A 16,739-nucleotide genomic window follows, 5' to 3' on the forward strand; every position below is an offset into this window, starting at 1 on the left:
AAATTTTACTCGCCTGTATCTACCGGCAATAGTTGCCTGCCGTTTGTACAGCGGTGTGCGGATTATTTCCTTGTCAGTGAATAGCAGCAGGAGATGCAAATCGAAGCTCTGTAGCTGAAAATGACCCGGCAATTGGGTCATTAAATGAGAAAAAAATCTTTTTTTTATTACCTACATCGATAAAACTGATTTTCGTGATTACAACAATGTTTTTGCGAACTCAGGGAACTTGAAACAAAAATTTAAATTTAAAATAAAGAAATATGATGACAGTCTATATTTAACACTATCAAAAGCGTTTGACATATCGATTTTCCCGACAAATAATGCCCTGTCAGGAAAAATGAATACATGTTTTCCCGCTAAGTTATTTTTATTTGACATAAACACTAACGACGCTGAGTCCTTCTGGATAAAGATTCGCCACGTCCATCGTTTGTTTACCATTTATCTGTCAGTGTCATTCCAATCGAGCATGAGACCTGTCAATGGGCCTCGTTCCAGAAGGATTCGAAACGATTTTCTTCGGATTGAGTGTTTTTGACAAGTCTCGTGCTCGATTGGAACGACACTTGCAGATAAATTAGAAGAATAAGATAGAGATGGCGAGTCTTTATCCAGAGGGATTCAGCGTCTTTAAATAATACCATCCAATGTATAAAGTTTTTTTTTATTTTGGGTGTTATCTTGATAGGCCGGATGTAAACAACAGCAGTTTTCCTACGTATGGTTGTCTATGTTTACATAAGATTTCTAGTCTAGTCTAGTCTAGTCTACACATACACAGCCAATACATGTAGGTATCCTGGAAAATTGCAGACGTTCGCCCACAATTTTTCTTGTCATTATTAATGTTTGTGGCACATATTGAATATGACACAAGCATTAAAGCGGCCAGGCCAACTGTGCAGCGTACAAAATAAAGATGATTCAAAATTATACGGCAATCACATTATTCATTTCAACGGATTATTTAGAACCTTGAATAAGGAAGAAACGTGGACAACCGTTTCAATTTGATGGGGGTTTGATAAATCGGTGGGAGTGACTTTGCTAAGAGGGTTAATGTCCCTCCTTTGGTCTTCCTTCCTGGGATGGGACAGAGGTATTTAGACCTGTCCTAGCTAATGCGCCTAGGTTATAACTATGTCTATGTTTACATAAGATTTCTTTAAAAAAAACAAAAAAAATTGTTTTTACATATTGCAACGAAATTGTTTAATCTTTTTGCTTCGATATTCGATTCAAATATTTACTATGCATAAAACCAAACTGGAATTCGAATTACGATAATTGTTTTCTCGATTTGACGTTTGACATGGTTTGATTCAAACATTTATTGTGCTCGAAAACACTATCTGATAACAAACTACGACTTTAAACCCGCGGCTTTAATGGGATTCAATTGAAGTCAATACCTCGGTGTCCAGAAGGAAACTAATTCGTTCCTCATTCTAGTCGTTCTACCGATATCTACTGTACTCTACCTGGACGCAAAACACGCAACACAATCAATGACACTATCAGCTGTTATTTTTATTAGAACCTCACAGATTTTGTTGTTACGGATTGGTTAGATTTATATAACAGTTTTTGTTCATTTTGTATTTGATTTGGTAGGCTTCACATTAAGCCAAACTAAAAGCTTTTCGCTTTTGTCATTACAGTCTTTGATATGATTCACTAAAGAAACAGGTTTTTCACTTTATCTTTACAGTTTTTTTATTTGATAGGCTTCACATCAAGCCTAACTAACAGTTTTTCCTTTTTTGTCATTACAATCCTTAGTTTGATTCACTAAGGTACCAGTTTTCACCGTTTTTGATTTGATAGGCTTCACATCAAGCCATACTAACAGTTTTTCACTTTGTCTTTGTAGACCTTGATTTGATTGGCTAGGCTTCACTAAACTAACTGTTTTTCATTTTGACTTTGTAGGCTTCGGGCCTCTTGACAACGGTCGCCATTTACTGTTTTGTAAACCTTCAATTATTAATTGAATTATGGGCACGGGTCCATGGGTACTGTGATACACTCGGTTTAAAGAAACTAACTTTGTTTCGCTTAGAAAAAAATCCTTGGCTAGACAGCCGATTGTCAAGCTGGATGTACATCCGCCGAGTCGGGTCTGACCAAAATTGTGAGTCCAGTTTATTATTCAAATTCTCCTTATGAACCCGTTTTCGAGTTCTAGCGTTAACTTTAACAATTACAATCTTCCTTAATGCTAAAGTGATACATTAAATGAAACGAGGACTAAACTCGCTTATCCTGTCAATATTGATTTTATTGATTCCATATGTGCATCGCTTGCACCAAGCCAAGCGCTGGGTCGCTTTTTAGCCTACGCGTCGCGTGAACTAAGCCAACCCCCGGGAAGAAATAAATGTTTACCCGCGCGACAGAGATAAAGATAGTCCCGGCTTTCCCGTTTTATTCCTAAGTGTTGTCAATGAAACAAAAATACAAGTCCCAGAAAAGAGCTGCGTTATTTATTTAGCCTGCCTTTTACATGCCATAGGCGGACAAAACTAGGATTTCGTCCGCCAGCCCGCCTTAAAAATATGTGGGTAAGGTAGCATTCTGCGTTGCGGTAGCGCCGCCATATTCGGGGTGTGCACTTTGGCTCTTTCATTCGTACAATATTGTCAATTTTTTTTTACTTTCTTGCCTTTTTATACGCAAAATGTGGTATCTTTGACTTACAGCTGCTATTACGGTAATTTGTTTCTGAGGCTTTTGGATTTCGTGAAAGTGCTTCATAATGAAATTCGACACACAATGGTTTTGAGGCAGTCTTTTCACCTTTCATCTGATCTCCTAAGGCAACTTTCATCAATTATGGGTGACAGTTTTGCAATAGAACCGTTTCCCTCATGTCCAGGATTTTGTTTAAGATCAAACATCTCTTCCTTTGAGCGACCAAAAAATAAAATTGCAAGGACAGAACATGCTTCGTAAAACCCGTTTCAAATACATTAGAATATAAAAATCGGAAATAAACTTCAAGCGCAAAAATCGGACAGAGATCTGATCATAAGAACCGCTTAAAAAGTTCTCACCCGTAAAACTCAGCAAGGTTGAACCTCCTATATAAAAACCGGTAAAAATTAATTAATTGTACGCAGGAGATAATGAAAATCACAAGTCGACTATAAAGAAACTACTTTGTAAGAGTCGGATATCTTTTTTTTCGGTTTTTATATTATTATTAATTTATATTCGACTGTGTCCGACATTTCGATTCGGATTTAAATTTAAGCTGCGCTTGTATAATTCAACCGCCCTTCACTCGCCATTGGCAAACAAAGTCAACAGTTAGTTCACCTAGTTTCCTGAGCAAAATGTGGGTAAAAGCTACTTTGATGGCTGCCGGTAAGCTGTCAAATGGAACAGACACCATGGCAACTAAAATAAACAGTGTGTAATAAAGGTACCTTTCGTCTTATAAAAAGGATTTTGCTTACTCACCTGTTAAACATCAACGATGGTTATTCGCTCTATCGGTAACTTATTGTCTTGTATGTATTTGCATTACTTCTATTGGGGTGCGCAGAATAATGAGGAATACACTCTGCCACTGATTAAGTAATTTGCACTTTATCGAATCACAAAATACTTCTATAAATTCACGAAAAACTCGAACCATGATTTTAAGGTTTCATTTCACTACTTCCTTAAGACAGTCGTGATTCACTTGTTGTCCGACTAACGAATTTGATTCACTAGAAGCACCGCACCGACCGACAGTTATCAAAAACTCCAGAGGAGACGTTAGTCGTGTAAATGCATCCGTTCACATCTCTCTAATTATTGTCAGATAGATTGTCAAAGTAAGTTTGACATGAGATTTTCGAGGTCCAACAGAAAAGTTAAAAAGTGTCCATCCAGCGAATCAAAACAGTATTGAATGCAGTCGTGACTCGCTGTGGGGTCATTTTTAAACTGAACCATTCTTTAGTTGGAGCTCAGATAGTTGAACCTGTGTCCAACTAAAAAGCTTCTGTATGCCATCATCTCATGTCAAATATACTTTGACATTCAATCTGACAGTATTTAGAGATGCGAAGAGATGCATTTAGACTACTAACGTCTCTTTTGGAGAGTTTTCAGCATCTTTTGACTAGTGAATCCAATTCGTTAGTTGGACAGAGAGTCCAACCAACGAATTAACGACTGTAGTGGAAACTGGCCTGAAAATATAATCATTGCTTTTATTTTACAATTAATACCAGCGATCATTAAAAAAAACTTTACAATGCTGGTTTGACGTCAAACAAACTAAAAACAGCGATACCAACAACTGCAATTTTAATTCCAATCCTAAAATACAGGCAGTCTCTCTCGTCGCCACTGTTAAGTCTGACCTTAACACCAGCGAAACTTTAGTCGATTAATGCGTTAGCTTAAAGATTCAGAAAAATATGTTATTCCTACTTCTATACACATCTACTTAAACAACCCTACTCGCGATTCTGTTGCGCCTAATTGTTTTTTTTTCTTCTATTGTTCTAACACTTGAATTGATCCGGGTTGTCGGTGGCCAGAGGTACGCACAGTACATGGGCCGAGCCTTGATCATTCCACAAAAGAAATGAGCCTGTAGCGCGCTTATTTCCGCAAAAAAATCACGCTTACTATCTCTCTTTATTACTCCTGAATAAGCACAACCGAGCGGCCTGCTTACTAATTGTTTTTATTATTCACTTTATCACACTTATGTAATTATACACTTCACTTACATCCTACGTTGATTTTCCTAACTTTCCCTGCTCTAGTTTTTCTTCACTACTTCGAATTAATTTCAATGCATTTCTTATGATGAAATTCTAGTTACTTCACGCGCCGGTCGCGGCCGGGCGATCACCCAGTACCGTCTGAATTCTTTACAAATCATTGTGACTTCTTATACACATGAGTGTCACATGTCCCCAAGAGAAGCCCGGAGATCACGACGCCTAAAAACAAAACATTCCAACTTTACTCGCGAGCAGAGTTAAAAATATTCAAATTCATTGAATGAAAATTGATCATATTCAGCCGCATTCATTTTCAATATTCAGTAACGCAGCTGAAAACGTCAAACGAACAAACTGCCCATTCATCCATGCAGATTTTCATTCGTCTCCGATTATTACACGAAGCGCCCGTACAGCAACGAATCAAACGCATCAAAGTAGTCCCTGGCACAATGTAAGGGATGATGATTGTTGTTTTATATGCTTTACCGGCATTTGAAAACATTTTCCTAGATAAATAGCGAAATGAATATATTGGACGATATTCAACTGAATGAATAACATGGATATTTGAATGAATATTTTTTCTATTCACCGCGAGTCGCATCAGGTTCATTTTCAGCCGTCAACAAAGAGCTTCGATTATTTTTAACTCTGCTCGCGAGAGCAGTTGGTTACTCGTGGTTTGCTGTGGCAATTTTAAAAACAATAAACAGTCGCGCCCGTGAAAACGCAAGCATCGTAAAACACACAGCGGCGGTTGTTGCTTAGTTCGAAGTACATGACCTAGGCACAGACTAACAGACATAACACTCAAAAACAAAGCTTCGCCCGCTTTAACGGTCATTTTAAATATATTTGTAGTTGGGACTGTGGCCACATTTGAAATTATGGCGCCACTGATATATGAACAAGTATATGGGGGATAGACCACTAGTGAAACATTGTTCCCAAACCTGAGGGGTAACCCAGCAGTAAATGAGTGTTTGGGACTGTGAATAAAAGGTGGAGCTAGTGTTCAGGGAAAATTGTCGGATCGATGTTTTTTGAGGGAATTCCCTCATAGTGTTATGTCTGTTAGTCTGTGACCTAGGTACAACGTCGGTGCCCGTGTGTTAAACAAATAGCTTGGTTTAAAGGCCGTTGCCATATGGTCGGTGTTAAGTCAGACCGGACTAAGTGACAAAATATTGATATCGAGAAAAACGAGTTTAAAGTTTCAATCGCAGCATCCTTCACATTATGATTGGAAATTTATTTTTGCCATAATTCTTGTTTATTGGTACATATTTCAAATCTGGCAAAAGTCGAATGTAGCTGACGATATTCTTTATCCAGAGCTATCATTATCTCATTTTTTGATGTTTTGCGACTTAGTCCGGTCTGACTTAACACCGACCATATGATGTAACCTATCCATGAAATCTAGTTTTCATTATTTGATGCAAATGGAAAGTTTACCAGGATTGTACCTTGAGAAGGTTATCGGCTCTGTACTCCTAAGGCTTCTGTACGTAATGGACCCCGCTTCTCTCTATTCTAGCGTGACTCTATTACAATAACAAATTTTCAAAGTCTCTATCTCGTTGCATTTCATCTCTCTGCTTCGGTCGCACTTAACATCTCGTGACTTCGTATCACGGTCGCCATGTAGTGACGGATGAAATTTATATAAGTTTATTGATAAGCCCCACGGCAGTGTTCTGGTGCAGCAAACCAACTCACGTCCTGAGAAGGTGAAAAAGGTATCAGTTAACACGAGGTAACAAACACCTGATGTTTTTCGTGCGTTGTATTCTTTTAACTTCTAATTAACAAATCACCCTTTATTGTTACACTGCCGCTCGCTCTGTGCAACCTATTCTTAATCTGTTTTGCAGTCTCTCTGGACTACAAACTTCGCACCAAAAGCAATTAGCGCCGGTGTCGTATCTTAACACTATGACGAATATAAATAAATTCCAGTCTTCACTAATTCAAACGCCACTGGAGCAAACCAACTGGCACCAAGCCAACCTTCTTCCAGTTAAACTCATTCCGGAACCGGTTCGAATTCCTGAATGGAGTCAGTATGGATTCCAACTCAAATGCAACAACCGATCCCGACTCAATCGGTTTCAGAATCGGTTGTTGCATTTGAGTTGGAATCTAGGGGCAGATCACTTGTGATGCATTTTTAGAAATCAGCTAAATTAAATGCATTTCTTTCCATCAACATAGAAATTCGTAATGTATTTTGCGTTGCGTGCAATGTATTTTGCGTTGCGTGTAAGACGTCAAAACCCTACAAAAAATTAGCCCTACATTCAACAAAACGTTGAACAAAGTGAATCAGCGTAGGACGTTTGTTAAACAAACTTTTCTGCGAGGGAGTGCAAAGTTGATGCAAAAATGGAAATTAAATGCATTTTTTCTAATTTGATGCAAATTTGTTATACATTTCTAGAGTGATCTGCTCCTAGGTTGGAATCCACACTGACTCCATCCAGGATTCCGAATCAAATTCCAAATGGTTTGACCGGGTAGTGGCCTGAGCAGAATGTGGGTATACACTGAGGTAAATTGTTAATAAAAAAATACTGACATTTGAAGTTATTTTATTAATATCGGTAATTTACCTCAGTGTATACCCACATTCCACTCAGGCCACCAGGCGGACAAAAGTTTGATTTCGGTTTCAAGTAGGGCGGAAAGTCAAGAAATATTTGAATTTTTTGTGGAGAAATGAAAGACACACGAAATTCTGCTTTTGATCTTTTACTCGTTATTTAAAAAATGGTGGCATCGAAATGCCGTCGGCCTCTGCACCTGCGAAGCATCATTCTAGTTTGTCAAGTGCAGAACCTCTCGTAGTTAACTGAAATGAGAAATGGACATGATGGCGAATTCCGTAATTTCTATTAAAAATTAAAATTAAAAAAAACTTTATGTGCAGTATAATTAGCACAATTTGGTGAAAAATTCTTGTATCTGTGTATGTATAAAAGGAAAATTCGGCCACAAATTAAAATGATTGTCTTTTCCAGTTGAGAGAACTTAAGCAACCAAAACTGAGCATAGTGAGTGCCAACAACAGTGACGAGGGAGAGTGAGAAAAAAATGACGGCACGCAGCGCAGACAGCATTGGATGGTTACTGCGTATCTATGTCCTTCATTGCTTAGTGAAAATGGTCCTATTGTATCTATTGCAACGATATCAAATGTTTTAATCGGGGTTGAGGCTTTCATCATTTTCTCTTTTACGGCTAGGTAGTGTTTGTATTTCATGCACATTTCGTACGATTTGACAAATTTTGTTACCAACAACTGCAATTTTATTTTGAATCTAAAAATCTCAGGCAAAATAAACCGTTATAAAGGTTGCTACTACTGATTACTGAAAGTAGAAACGAAATGACCCGAGAATAGTGAAAAACTGTATTTGATCGCATTGCATGCTACTTACTTGACAATTAGAGATCACCAAATGAAAATTTCACACGTCTACAAACAAGAACGACAAGTTTTTTTTATTAGAACGATCTGGTGAATGTTTTGAAATGAATCTTTGTGAATGAAGGAATGCCTTCATTTGCGATCCTTTTTGCGTTCATTCAAAACACTATGTATGTGATGGAGAACGAATCGTTGGGTGAACTCTAATATTGCCGTGAGCTGTCATATTTTTTCAGTTTTTTGTTTTGTTTCTCGCTTTCGCATGAACGCGTAACTCTGCACAAGAAGGGTTGCCGAGGTCGGGTTTCACAGTAGGAGTATGTTGGTGGATGATTTGAAATTGATCGTTTCGTGAAATGATTTTTTCCATGCCTGCCTGTCTGGAAGTTTTTTTTTCATAAAACGTTTATTTGACACGGCGTTTGTTGTTTTTACATAACTTGTTACAAAAGTTCTTAAAACTATAATAAAAATTTTTGCACTTCCTAATACATTGAGGATAATCATTTTAAATATTTTTATTTATATTCTATTTTCTTGCATTTACTAACTCTGATCGCCATTAGTCCGGTAAGGACTGGTACTTGTCATAGCTACGCTAGCGAATATTTGCAAATGCAGCAGCTACTGTCGAGCCTTATGATATCGTTAAAAGAAAACTCTAAACTAATAATAAGTTAGTGTGTTAGTTGTCATTTCTTTTATTTAATCCAATTAGTTTCTTGTTACAACTTTTCTGCTCGATTTCGTTATGATAGATATTTTTCTAGCTTACATAAGATTTACTTACATGGAGGATAGTGTGAACATCACCAGAGGATTGCCGACAATGGTAGATGAGCTTCGTCTTTGCTGGTCTACGATCAAACGATGATACCAACAACAGCAATTTTGTTTTGAATATAAAAATTTCAAACAAAATAAACCAATTGATTTATTGTTGCAGCCTTTATTGCGGTCGTCCATTTTTTTGACGATTATTTATGTTCGTACCTTCGCCTTTTTCATGGTCATTGCCAAGCTAATCAACTATTGTAATTTTCACCAGTTTACCTGGTGTCTCGGCCCTACCGGGGTTTAAACCATCGTTCATTGATGGCAACTGAAACTGACTTTAACTCGTCGTGAATCTCGTATCCTAGGGTGGAATTTGGGTTCATAGGATTGCTATTTGCTGTGTCTAAAGACAGCTGACTAAGCTGGCTTATTTCCGTGTTCATGTCACGCAAATCAGCGGATAATTCTGAAGTAACTGTTTTTAACGATTCATAGACACTATCTGACGTTGAATTAAATTCTGTGAGGTAACATGGTTTTTTTATTGCAATAACACTGCCGGCTAGACTACTGTTTTTGTTGATTGCAATTAATTCTTGTTTAATAGTGGTGAGAAGTATTTCTAGGCCTCCGATTGCCTCATGTACTAGGTTCGGCTTGTTTTGCTGAAATGTTAGTTGATGAATAACTTCAGTATACTCCCGTATTTGTTTTTCCCAGAAGTTTTTGCTGCTCGGCGAGTCCGTTGAAATCAATTTTCCCATGTAGTAGTTCCTGACACGAGTCGCCGTCCAAGCTTATCAGCTATTTCTTCGTCAACGAGGGTTAGTGGTGAACCGGCATCGAGAACGGCCAGTGTTTTTACTTGTCTACTTTACTTTTAGTGTCGTGTCATCTTTGCTTCTGACGTAGTCATATTATTGACTAAGCTTTCGATGCCGTCTGAAATTTCCATAACGTCTCTCTTTGCTTTATATAGTTCATTAACTAATTCCTCATAGACTAATTTGGGAGAGCCAAACAGCTCACCGAGTTTGTCCATAATTTCTTCTACATTTTCTGGGTCCAACATAAGTTATTGAACACACCTTAACGCTTTATTTTCCAGTACTGACTGGAGCCTGGTTAGGTTTTCTAAGTTATTAAATTGACCTTCCCTTGTGGTCTATTCGAAAATCTTTCTAAACTTTGGCCATTCTCTGGCAATTCTACTAAACTTGGACAAGGCTACTAGCGCTTGCCTTTTCAAGTATGTACTCCAGTCAGACGAGTTTTCTGTCAATACCACGCTTCTGGGCGTGCTGGTCGTTTATCTAACTTTACGCAAGATAGATGAAACCATCTATCACAATCGTAGCAAGTTATCATTTCGACCATTGCTCGATCTTTCTTGTTGCAAAGGCGACTATGGCAACGAATTCCATATTTGCTAAGAAGTATCTGTTAATCGATCTCTAACAATCTTTCCAATTATAGAGAAAGAAACTCAAATACTCAAGTTGGAAAAAATGTGATCTGCTCTACCACCGCCCTGGCTACCTAACCACTGAGAGACATTCTACTCTAGCGATACATGTGTTCACGGGTATGTCGGAGAAGTGGCAACATCTGATTCATTCATTCTATGTGTACTGTCCCGAGTGGCAAACGATACTACGTCCTATAAATAATATTGGTAAATATTTCAACACTGTCGAGCCTTATGATATCGTCAAAGGAAAACTCAAAACTAACTTAACTTAAAACTTAAGTTAATGTGTTAGTTGTCATTTCTTTTATTTAATTCAATTATTTTCTTGTTGCGACTTTTTTGTTCGATTTCGTTATGATAGATATTTTCTACGATCGAACGATGATACCAACAACTGCAATTTTATTTTGACTCTAAAAACTTCAAACAAAATAAACCGTTAAAAAGGTTGTTACTACTGAGAATAGTGAAAAACTGTATTTGATCACAATGCAAACTTAAATTGAACGCCCTAGGTATCATACACCTCCTACCAGATGCGAGTGAAAGAACACACTGACGCCAAAACTTCGTTGACGGTACACGCATTCTTGAAAGAAGCTTATACAACGGGTAAAAGAAGCGAAAGAGATAGCATGTCGGGATGCCGACCACGTGTTGTGAGAATGGGAATTTATTTCTGCTAACTGCATACCCCCACCATCATGCCAAGAACGAATGAGAAGCAGCGCGACTGACAGATCTGTATGCGTACCGCGCAGTGCTACCAAAAGTAGCTTATCTTAAAACATTTAAAACAGAACAACCATCCAATATCATCAATGCAAGAAAATTCTTTCGTCATCATTTGACTGATACCAATAATGAAATCTAGTTGGCGCGTCGAGCGGATAAGTTTCACGTTTAAGAGCGAATCACAACAGAGAAAAGTCTCTCTTTTACTCACCGAAAAATATCGCGATGACCAATTGTTGAGCAACGGTTGAATTTCGAAACACGCCTAATCTCTTGATGCATAGCAAACAGCTGCTTAAGGACATTATACAAGCGATCCACAACACAGCTCCTATGCCACACACACCCCTCTCCCCTGCCTAACCATGTATCTGACATGAGCAGATATAAAAATGCGTTTTCCAGCACACTAACCTTGCCGGTTTGCAACGAAACTGCCACCTGAGGTAGTTAGACAATTTTCCTATGCAATCAACCGGAGTTTTTGACATCTGTAGTTCTTATTTTGTGCGAAAATATCATTCCTCTTCACTTGGGGTTTCTATTCGAAACACCCTTATTTTTCTTCTTCCCATTTTTATTGCACTTTTATCACACACCACTGCAAAAAACACCCGCGAAACTTTAATCGTTTACTGACAAAACTTCAAACTCTCATTTGTGCGTTTGAATTTTCACTTCGAATTACATTTTTTCACAATGTAAACAAGCGCGTCGGTGCCTAGCAACAAGCGGGCGTTCCTGGCTTCCACATTGTCAATATTTCAACAATTACTGCGTCGTGGTTGAAACTATACTGTGCCGTGCCGTCGTCCTCCAGCGGATAACTTATCCTCCGTGCTGGTGTGACGTAGAGTCTTCGTCGACTACTCAGATCTCCTCACAAAACCGTCTCCATAGAGAATCGTGCCCCGAGCGGATCTCTTCGTTCAGAGCCACCGTCTCCCCATGAAGGTTGCTGACCGAAACCACTGCTGCCATCTGCTTGCCATCCGACATGTCTCCCCATGAAGGTTGCTGACCGAAACCACTGCTGCCATCTGCTTGCCATCCGACAATGTGGGCGAGCTATGTCTTTGCTGGTCTACGATCAAACGATGATACCAACAACTGCAATTTTATTTTGAATCTAAAAAATTTCTAACAAAATCAACCGTTAAAAAGGTTGCAACCACTGATTACTGAAAGCAGAAACGAGGTGGAATTATCCACAAACCGGGTGTTGTGTTAGTGGGGTAGGTTATTTATGAGGAGCTTATTCAACTACAATTCAGTGCAAAATGGTTGTAACTTGCCTTGTTTAGCCCGTATTTACAATAAGAAAATTATTTGGATGAAATATATAAACATTAAAAAAAATATTATATGTAATGTAATGATTATAAATGATAAAATTTGATTACTCGAAGGATCTTCCATACTTAACCTTTCGGCGAATGCGCTGAGTTGTATGACATTAGTAGTACACATTTGTAAACTTATTTCTCAGCTTTGAATTGTGTAATGAGTATCTCATTCCCTCTTGTAAAACTCGCTCACCGCTGCTCTTCTCTTTCGGCATTCCGTCGCCCTCGGTCGTCCGTGTCATAGAATAGATTTCTTTCATTGAAACCTCAATTTCCGTCGGAACTCGTATATGAGACGCTCAAGGGATTCTACAAGCCCCTTCAAGAATACGACAGACAACCTTAATTGACCGCCCTCGACACCAGTTTGGCCTTACCAAGCCGTAACATGGGTGGCGTTGTGAGAGCTGTCGAATAGGAATTGAGGTTTCACAAGATTTGACTGCCTTGGTGTACCAAGGTCATGGATGTAACACTTTTCAACCTCATTGACACTTTAGACGTAGACGGAGTAGGGGTAGGCACCGGAACTTTTCCTGTCTTGAAGAGCAGCTTCTTTAGTGTTCCGCCTTTTGACAAGATCCTTTGTCCCTTGTTCAGCTGATGCCAACATCCTCGAGATTCTCATCTTGACAGTCTCACACTCATCCTTGCGGACCTCAAATGTCCAATGCCTTGGGACTACTCCAGAGGCAAATTCGCATAGTACCAAGAAGACCGCCTTCTCTGCAACTCTACCTTGATTTAAGAACATCTTGACAGTTCTCCGGCAAATTGCCTTCCGCTCGGCGTCCTTGCTGACATCGGATGTCCCTATGATTGCACAGATAGCAGCAATATCTGCCCTCGACTCATTTGGGAGTTTCCCACCATTCTGAACATTCTGAGATTCGGAAATTTGCCAGCTGTGGTGAATCTTGACACGATCTCATTCGGTTTAATGAGAGGGTGTGGGGTTCCATTGATGTACACTGCCTACTTTTCCAAGAAAGTCTTAGTTAGCTGAATAATCAAAGGCTGAATAAACCTTCATTGCATCTGAAGTTGGGCTAGTTCAGCTAAATTATAAGTTAACCACTAATTAGTATAGTGATGTCGTCAAAGCTGGTAACATTTGTCTCGATTTGTAAGATGAGTTCTTCTGAGATTCCAAATGTTTTCTTTACACAACTCCAAATAATTATTTTGGCGTGTTTTTAATTTCAAGGTGTTGAAAAAAGTGGACTATAGCCAGTGGAATAACATACAAGTATTTAGTAGAAAGGCTCCTGCCTAAATACTTGTAATTTCAGCGGATTCTGTTTGCAATTGATCTAAAGCAAATCTCCTTCCAGATCAAATACAAACAGGAAGTTATTTCTTTCAAACCTGAAAAGAAAATTTGTCATCAAAATACCAAAGACCGCTTTCAAAATAAACAAGCAATACTGCTCATTTTATTTGCGAAAGCTTTTGGACATTGAACATTCGTTCCCAAAAAGAGTGTGATGACTAAAAACTAGATTCGATTGCTTACCTCTCTAATTTGTGTAATATTTCTCCAGCGATTTATGTTGTTCTGCTTTAATCGCATTCACTTGTACTGACATTAATCTAAACCACGTGTTTCTCTCAACTGACATTTGACAGTGCTCGCTACACTGAAAAACAACTGCTACATATTTTTGGAACACTGAGAAATTATCAATTACATAATTCAACACAAGGACCGCCTTTTGATTTTGTTTTGACTTTTGTTAATTTTTTCATCGCATCTATACACCACGTGTTTCTTCTAGCTGTCATTTGACAGTGCTCGTTACACTGATATTTTTGAACACTGAGAAATTACCCATTTACATAATTTAACATGACGCACTTTTTGGTGGATTCCACTCAATGTGGTCATAAATTGAGTCGCGGAGCCTTGGGCCAAAGCTTGGGTATGTGGCTCACTTGTTTATGTTCGATAAATCGGATCACTTTTCTTACCCATATACGCAAGGTGACCCGATCACGTCGCACAGTGGTCGGAAACGCCAAAAACGCGAACTTAATTCACTAGAGGCCAAACCATCGAATATATTCCCAGGGTGTCTTTGGAGGAATTGTTCGCATGAATATTCCCCACAATCTGATAATAATTGAAATTAGGCATGGCTTACTATGATCGAACTAAAAAAATTAACTTTTTATACTGACGAGGTAGAAAGGTGGTGTCTTCGACAAAGTTTTAGAAATGCTCATAGTGACGAATTTTGTTGAAGAACGTGAGCTTGTAGGATTCAAGGTTATCGATTTATAAGGCGTTTTCTATGGCAACCCTCTTAAATCTGGTTTTTTAATATAACTTTTTTCATTGTGACTTCTAGTGGAAGCTATGTTCAAGACAAATGTGTAGGTATCAAAACTACATAATTTTATCGAAGACTATGTGTAAAAATACTCATTCATTTCAAAGTTATTGAGGATTTTTACATTTTTTACACCAACTTAAACTACGTATAAGAAAGAAAGGTGCAAACCAAAATGCACGAACAGGTACTTTTTTAACTGTCTAAACTATGCGCAATAAAGTTAAGAAGGTTTGGTGCGTGGCACTCTAGAACCCTATGAATAGGGTAAGCTTGCTTTGTTGTTTTTTGACTTTTTCCATACAAAAATCAGCAAAAAAATTTTTTTTTTGTTTTTTCCGGAAAATTTAGTAGTTAATGGTATGACATCCTTTTGTAAGCATTAAATTCATTGTGACATGTCTATTTGAGTATATAGTAGTTTGGGATCTCCAATGATATTAAAAACTTCACATTTTTGCTCCTACGTTTATAAAATCTCAAATATTCAGATATAAGTGAGAATAATACTTGTAATTGAAAATCAAACCAAGAATTTCATAAATTGGGGCAAAAAAACTTGAAATTTTTTTTTGCTGATTTTTGTATGGAAAAAGTAAAAAAACATGATAAAGTAAGCTTATCCTATTCATAGGGTTATAAAGCGCCACGCACCAAACCTTCCTAACTTTATTGTGCATAGTTTGGACAGTTTAAAAAGTGCCTGCTCGTGCATTTTGGTTTGCACCTTTCTTTCTTATACGTAGTTGAAGTTGGTGTAAAAATTGTCAATAACTTTGAAACGAATGAGTATTTTTACACATAGACTTCGACAAAATTATGTAGTTTTGATACCTACACATTTGTCTTGAACATAGTTTGCACGAGAAGTCACAATGAAAATAGTTATACTAAAAAAAACTAGTTTAAAGGGAGTTGCCATAGAAAACGCCTTATAAATCGATAACCTTGAATACTACAAGCTCACGTTCTTCAACAAAATTCTTCACTATGAGCATTTCTAAAACTTTGTCGAAGACACCAACTTTCTACCTCGTCAGTATAAAAAGTTATTTTTTTAGTTCGATCATAGTAAGCCATACCTAATTTAAATTATCAGATTGTGGGGAATATTCATACGAACAATACCTCCAAAGACACCCTGTGAATATATTCGATGGTTTGGCCTCTAGTGAATTAAGTTCACGTTTTTGGCGTTTCCGACCACTGTGCGTCGGGGTCACCAAAAAATGTTTGTCTTTAACACTTCATCGGCGCGAACCCGGTTTCGAAGTTGGCCCAAACCCAACACCGCGATTTGTGATATTTTGCTCTAACGAGTACGTTTGTGTTTTGTTTGCTTAGCTAGTAGCTCCATCTTTTGCTGCTTCTTGAATCTCTCTGTTTTCCCTTCGCGTTGAACTTCTTCATCAGCGGGCATTTGGTTTGAAAATGCCCAGTTTCGTTGCAACCGAAGCATCGGGTCACCTAGGCTTGTACTTTGAAGACAGCGCGACGTTTTTCGTTTCAATCTGCTTCTCTTCTCCAGCATCAGCATCGATAAACATTCGTTTGATCTCCATGATCGACTTAGCACACAGTTCTTCATTCGTCAGTACCATCAGAGCGCCTTTGACGTGTCGATACTTGTCTGGCATGGAGATCAGTAGAGCATGAACCTTTCCCGATGCTGTCATTTTTGAACCCATACGATCTTGCTCGTGAATAATCAGGTCGCTCTCATCAAAAATCATGGACAATTTATCATGATTTGTCTATCAACTTTTTTGCGTTTTCTAGTAGTAGCTATTTTACTCTACTTGGACGTACAATCACAGACTAACAGACATAACACTCAAAAACAAAGCTTCGCCCGCTTTAACGGTCATTTTAAATATATTTGTAGTTGGGACTGTGGCCACA

Source organism: Topomyia yanbarensis, chromosome 2 (genome assembly GCF_030247195.1).
Source record: "Topomyia yanbarensis strain Yona2022 chromosome 2, ASM3024719v1, whole genome shotgun sequence".
In the NCBI taxonomy this organism is placed as follows: Eukaryota; Metazoa; Arthropoda; class Insecta; order Diptera; family Culicidae; genus Topomyia; species Topomyia yanbarensis.